We start from the raw sequence: 6,510 nt of genomic DNA on the forward strand, positions 1-6,510 counted from the left end.
GTTTGCAGGGCCCCTCTGCCCCCCAAATACAGCTCTCCCTGGAAAAGCCTAGAGCTTTTTCCATCTTTAGGGACAAAATGTAAGTGTATCAAGGAACTCGGTAATCTAGGTAAATAATATTTTTAATGCAATAATTTAAAATATTTTAAAGTATCTTTTAATAAAAATTAATGCAAAAAAAAATCCATGATGAACAAAATCTCAAAAATTTAAGCGAGGACTGGGTGGACAACGAACCATATTGGAGCCTGACACAAAAGACAGCATCACCCAGGTCCCTTTGGCTTTTCATATTTAAATGTTTTAAACTTAAACATTTGTGTCCTAGTGATCCTTAAGACTTGGTCAGTTTATTCATTGTTTGCAATGCAGCATGAAGGACTCTGTTAGGACTTCACCAAGAAGGAGGAAAGGCCCCAGATGCCTAAAAGGATAGAGAAAGGTGCCCCAGGCTGTGGGAGGTGAGCTGTGCCTTTCAGAACCAGCCTGGAGCCCACTCCCAAACCACACTAGGTGCCCCTGCCCTGGAAACGACCAGTTTCAGCCTCCTGCACAGATTGACTTCGGTTCTCGGATGAGTCCAAAAGCAAAGGGGCCACTTCAGAATGAACACTGCCTCGGGACCTTCTGAAGCCAGGCCTCTATTGTGTGCTCAGTTTTACTTAATGCACAGCCACCCCATGAGGTGAGTTTATTATCCCATTCTTTCCAGCCAAGGAAACTGAAACTTGAAGCAGTTAAATAACTTACCCAAGATACACAAGCTTGGATTTTAACCCTAGGGCACTGTGAATGCACTTGTTTCTCAGGTCATGAGCTGGTGTGAATGTACTTGTTTCTCAGGTCATGAGCTGGGAAGAGGAGGAAAGAATAATCTGAGGTCTAAAAACTTGCTGGGCTCAAACCCAGGACATGAAGAGGTTGGAATGGGAAATTCTGATCCTCTTTGGCTCTAACTATAGTCTTTTATTCTTTCTTCCTCCCAGATGCCAGGAGGGCAGGCAGTTGGCACAAAGTCTGTTTTGGTCTTACCCAGACACAACCTTCTGAGGCTTAGAAGAGACAGATGCCATTTTCTTTGGCAAAGGGGTTCCTGAATGAGTTCACAGAAATGGGAAAGGGAGAATGATTGGTTCTCACTCCTGGTGGTGCCCCTACTAGGATGGAGCAAGGGCCTCTGCTTACTCAGATCCTGCTTCTCATCCTAGGGAAGCCCCTAGCCCAGGCCACCTCAAGTCTGACTCACTGGACCCAGGGCATGAGTCAGGCACCCTCCTCCCCTGGCTGTGGTGCCACCAGCCTACCAGGGAACCAAAGTGACATAAGCTCGACTCAACCACAGGGAAGAGGATGGAGACAGAGGAAGCAGACAGACAGTGGTGAATAGCTGAGACTGGGGGAAGGGAGCCGGGAAGGGAAGGAAACTCAGGACCAAGAAATTTGTCTTGCTTTTCCAGGCAGACACATTTCCTCTCCCTCTTAGGGCCAGAGGCTGATGTGGGAGGGACCCTGACTCTCTCAAAAGGGCCAGCTAAAGTCTAGGATGTGCAAGCTGTCGACAGTTATAAGGTCAGTGTTTGGGTATAGGTGATTCATAGCCTGATGTGAAATTCTACCATTAGAGAGTCACTCTTTAAGCTATTCTAAGAATCCCTGGTTTAAGATACTTACAGTGGGGAAGGACAAATTATGGAACCTTATTTACAATGAATTCCTTGACTCTGAGTTTATCAGAGCCACAGAATCATCTAATCCAGACACTTCATTTTATAAATGAGGACCCCCAAAGTCCAGGTAAATAAAATGACTTGTCCATGGTCCCACAGCTAGTTAGTGGCAAATATAGAACCACAACACAGGCTAATAGTGTAAAGCTTGCTCCTGGCAAATGCAGGGGCGTTTCCCCCAGCAATATCCTGCATCAGAGCAGGACTGCAATGAGGGAGTTAACTGTGCAGGCCAGGGAGGGCTGTCTACAAAACCAGAAAAGACTTTAAACAATATTTTGTATGTTTTTTCTGATTATAAAAATAATCTGTGCTCATTATAGAAAATTTTGAAAATACCAAAAAGTACAAAACCACTCAAATCCCATCACCTAGACAGATGATGATATTTTTACATACACATATATTTTTATTAAATTTTATTTAAAAAACTTAAACCCAGCCTTTTTTCATTTATAATAGCTAATAAGAATTTTATCAAATCATTCAAGAATTCAAAAATATAACTTTAATGGCTGCATAATATTTTACCATGCCTGTGTCATAATGTATTTAATCATTTCTATTTAGGTTGAATTTCCTTTTTTACTGTGTAAATGATGCTGATAAATATCACGGTACATAAAGATTTTGCTCCTTTCCTGATTGTTTCAGATAAATGCCTAGAGCTTAATTTTTGGTTAAAGGGTACAAATTTTTTAAATTCTTGATACAGATCACCAAACTGCTTTCTAGAAATGTACCACGTGATGCCCTCACCAGCATTGTATACTAATGCTGGTCACTGGTGTCAACACCAGCATTAAGTGTAGCGTTTTTAGAAACCTTTGCTGATCTTCTCAGAACCAACACAGATCGTCCTCAGTTACGTGTGCTCTACGTTATCTGTTTTATCTCTGTCGAGGTGGACCCCTCCTCCCCACGGGTCAGCCAGCTGGAGGGAGGCCCCCTGGAAGAGACTCAGAACTGGGAAGTTGCTGGGGAAGGGGGCAGAGAGAGGCCCAGAGTAGGGCACCACTCACAGGAAAAGGAGGGCGCGTGGGACAGGGTGGGGGCCCAACCAAGAGAGCACCCTGAAGGCATTTAAAAGCTTGGGCAGAGAGAAAAACAAGGAGAAGAGGGGAACTAGAAGTCAGACAGTGGGAAAGCTGGAAGAGAAATTTTGCCAATTCTTGGCTTTGCCCAAGGCCATCAGGTTGCCCTGTTACAGCCAGAAATGTATTCATTCATTCACACATCATTCATTCATTCACTGGAGCAGGAGACTTGTACTGAGTGTGTCCTGCATGCCAGGCACAAACCAGATGCCATGGGCAATACACAGACCCTGCCCCCAGGCCTCATACATCAGTGTAAACAAGATATCATTTTGATTAACCACGAATATCTCCCTGGTCGACCACAGCTCTCAGGGCAGGTCCCCCAGCACATAGTGCAGTGTTCCAGAGAGTGCTGCTCACACCATCTGTGGTGACAACCAGCAATTTTCATTTCCTCTGAGTCATGGACAATTGTGTGGTCCTACTTGCACAACTAGAACAGCCTCTACCACATGCAACTTACCAGAGACTTCTGCATCACCCAAACTGGTCCATATTCTGTTCAACAACATCAGGCTATCAATCACGTACTTGAACTTCACGGGCAATGTCCAGCTGCCATAAGTTTCCAAACTTACTCTCAGTTTCTTTTCTTATCTTGTCATAGAGCACTACCAAACAAATCAGTCTTGGGAAGCATTGCTCCAGAGCAGGGGTTTCAGAATCTAAAGAATAGCTTCAAATTCTAATTCTGTCCCGCATGACCTTTGGCAAGTTACTTATCCTCTCTGACCCTTATTTTCCTCATCTATAAAATAGGGTAATAATAATACCTACCTCACAGCGTTATTGGACAAAATAAATAAAACCATGAAGGTAAACTGCATAGTGTAGTGCCTGGCACATAGTCTGGACACAGTAAATTCTCTCCATTCCATTTGTTCCCAACCCTGTGAGGTCAGTAGAAGGAGTATTGGTAATAACTACCTCCAGAGTTATGGATAAAATACAAAATATGGGTAGGTGGTAGAGTAGGGAGTTTATATTACTGTATTCCTACTATGTGCTAAAGACTTAACATATACTCTCTCATTTAATCCTCGCAATTTTCCTGTGAACTGTGTATTATAACCATTGCACAGACGGAAATGAAGATTTAGAGAAGTTAATAACTTAGACAACATTACACAGCTAGTATGTGGCTGAGTCCAGGGTAAAATCTAGACCTGTCTGATTCCAAGCCTTTTTCTTTTCACCACTTCACACTGTCTCCTTTGGCCAAAGGATGTTCTCCCTTCCTTAGAAGGAATCCTCTTGGGCTAAGTCAGGGGCCTGACTCTGGTAGGTTGCATTATTGTTCCTGAGTATTCACTGCCCTATTCGTGCAATAGAATTATACATCCCTGCCCCAGGTCACGTGCAAGTGACTCAGGGTGGGTCACGCGATTCACTTTGACCGCTGAAACGCCATATCCTGGCGGAAGCTTTAAGCACCATCACTTGGTTCCACCATTGCTTTTTCCCTGTGCCACGGCCCAGCATGGCCCAGAGAGGGGCTGCTCCTACAGCTTGCGTCCGGGAATGAAGATGACTTGGGGAGAGGGCTGCAACCAAAATGAGTGAGAAGTAAGCCTTTGCTGTTGTAAACACTGAGATTTTGGTGGGGGTTTGATTGTTACCATGATGTAACTTAGTGAAAGCTGACTGATAACACCCATCTCTCGATCCCAGCTGCCCCTCTTGCCATAAAGGATGCTACAAGGCAATACCAAAAGAACTACATGGAACATCTCCCTGACATGAAAGAGTGGAGTGCCCTCTCATTAACACACTGAAAATCCCCTCTCTGTTCCACTGGAAAGACTGGAACACCTTGAGAGGGTTGTAACCCTCTCCAGAGTGCTCAGCTAGACTTTGGGGTAGAGCCCAGGCTCCCTGCTTCCCCAACAGTACTACCAACCCTGTCTACCCTCCAGAACCTGAAGGAGAAGTGCCCTTTGGCAGCTGTCGGGAAGGTAGGGGGTGGAGCAGGATGCGTAGCATGACTCAGCTGTGCACGCAGGCAGAGCTGGACCTGTTTAAAGTAGATAAGGCCCTCCTCTCCTTCTCGTCCCCCTTCCCTCCCCTCCCTAAATGTTAATCCTAGCAGTTAGGCTTGTGTGTGTGTGTGTGTGTGTGTGTGTGTGTGTGTGTGTATGCTTATTTTGTGTGGGTAAAAAAATAAAGGGTCAGAACCTTGGCCTGGGAATGTCTGAGGAACTCCAGCAGGAAGAGGGTGGCCATGGTGCCATATGTTGGCCAAGATGTGTCACATCTGGTCACATCCGCTCTCCAGGCCTCAGGTGCTCCCACCTGACAGCTCATCAGAATCACCTGCAGGGCTTTTATCAGCCCTCACCCAGGGCCACTGCTCACAACTGGCTGAGGTTGTATTCTGCATAAAGAGGGCAATGAGGGCCAAAGTGCAGTCCACCCCGTGTTCCCTGCACCCCCAGGGCTGCATTCCAAAGAGGAGGGAGTTTATTCACCTACAGGCTCTGTCCACTTGCCAAGTCGCATCCCAGCAGGACTGCATCTGCCCAGAGCAGGCGCCTTTTTCTACTTCATACAGAGGTAGCAGGGACCCTGTCCATCCCCAGGAGATTCTGATTGGTGGACTAGGGAATCCTCATTTTAGAAATCTCCGCAGGTGAGGAAAGACTCTCTGAAGGTAAGCCGGTTCTGGAAAATTGCTCAGCTTCTCAGCCCTCCCCTGGGAAGAGCCCTCTCAACTCCAGCAACCATGGGTGCCAGCTGGAGATCAGCCCCCCTCGCTGATGCGGGGTCCCAAGTAGGCGCTGCCGCAAGGTGCCTCTGCCTCTCCCAGGTGATGTGAATAGCTTGAGCTGGCTTCAGGTGAGCAGTCTCCAGCCTCGCCTCCTCCCTCAGGCTAGCACAAAGCCGCAGGCCCCACACACCCAGCTCCGCCCACCCTCCCCGCGTTTTCTTGGGGAAGGGCTCTCTGTTGCAGGGTGAAGCCAGCCCCAACAATCTCCAATGCAGTGACTTGAGAGGTAATGTGAGGGGTAAAGTGTTGCTACGAGCTTTCGAGCTTCCTGGGGTTAAAAATGGTAAGGGATGGTGAGAGGATTGAATTCTGACTCTGAGCAATCACGCTCTGTTTTGGTTGGAGTACCCTGCCCAGGAGCTGCTCCAACCAGAAATCCCCAGGACCGGAGCCTGGCGCTTCGAAGCGCTCCACGCGCGGAAAAGCGCGGGCGAGCACAGCGCAGCGGGTGGAAGCGCCAGCTAACAGGGACATCCCACTGTCACCTTTCACTCCCCGCTCCCCACCCCCACCCCCTCGTTTTCACTTTTTTTCACGTCTTAAGGAGGCGTGCATCTCAAAGTCTTGCAGGTGCGGAGTCAGCACCCGAGGGCGTGTACCTCCTTAAAATTTGCGCCCTTGTTTCCTTAGCGCCGCGCCCTAGTCCGCCCGACCCCAGTCGCGTCCAGTCCCGGAGGGTTGTAACGTCTGAATTAGCTGGCGCTTTTGACAGCCTGTGGGACGCCCGCCCACGTTGTTCTAGGATTTGGGGCCTTAAGAAGCCCACTTCCGAGAAGCAGGGTAAATCAGCTCTCACTTGAAGATTAGAAATTGAGGTCTTTCCTGTGCGATTAAGGATATGTTTCCAGTAAATGCAGGTATGGAAGAAAATAGCAACCAACAAGGAGATTGCAGGCTCTGGCTCTGATCTTGTTAA

The sequence above is a fragment of the Camelus ferus genome, chromosome 6 (assembly GCF_009834535.1).
Source record: "Camelus ferus isolate YT-003-E chromosome 6, BCGSAC_Cfer_1.0, whole genome shotgun sequence".
NCBI lineage: Eukaryota > Metazoa > Chordata > Mammalia > Artiodactyla > Camelidae > Camelus > Camelus ferus.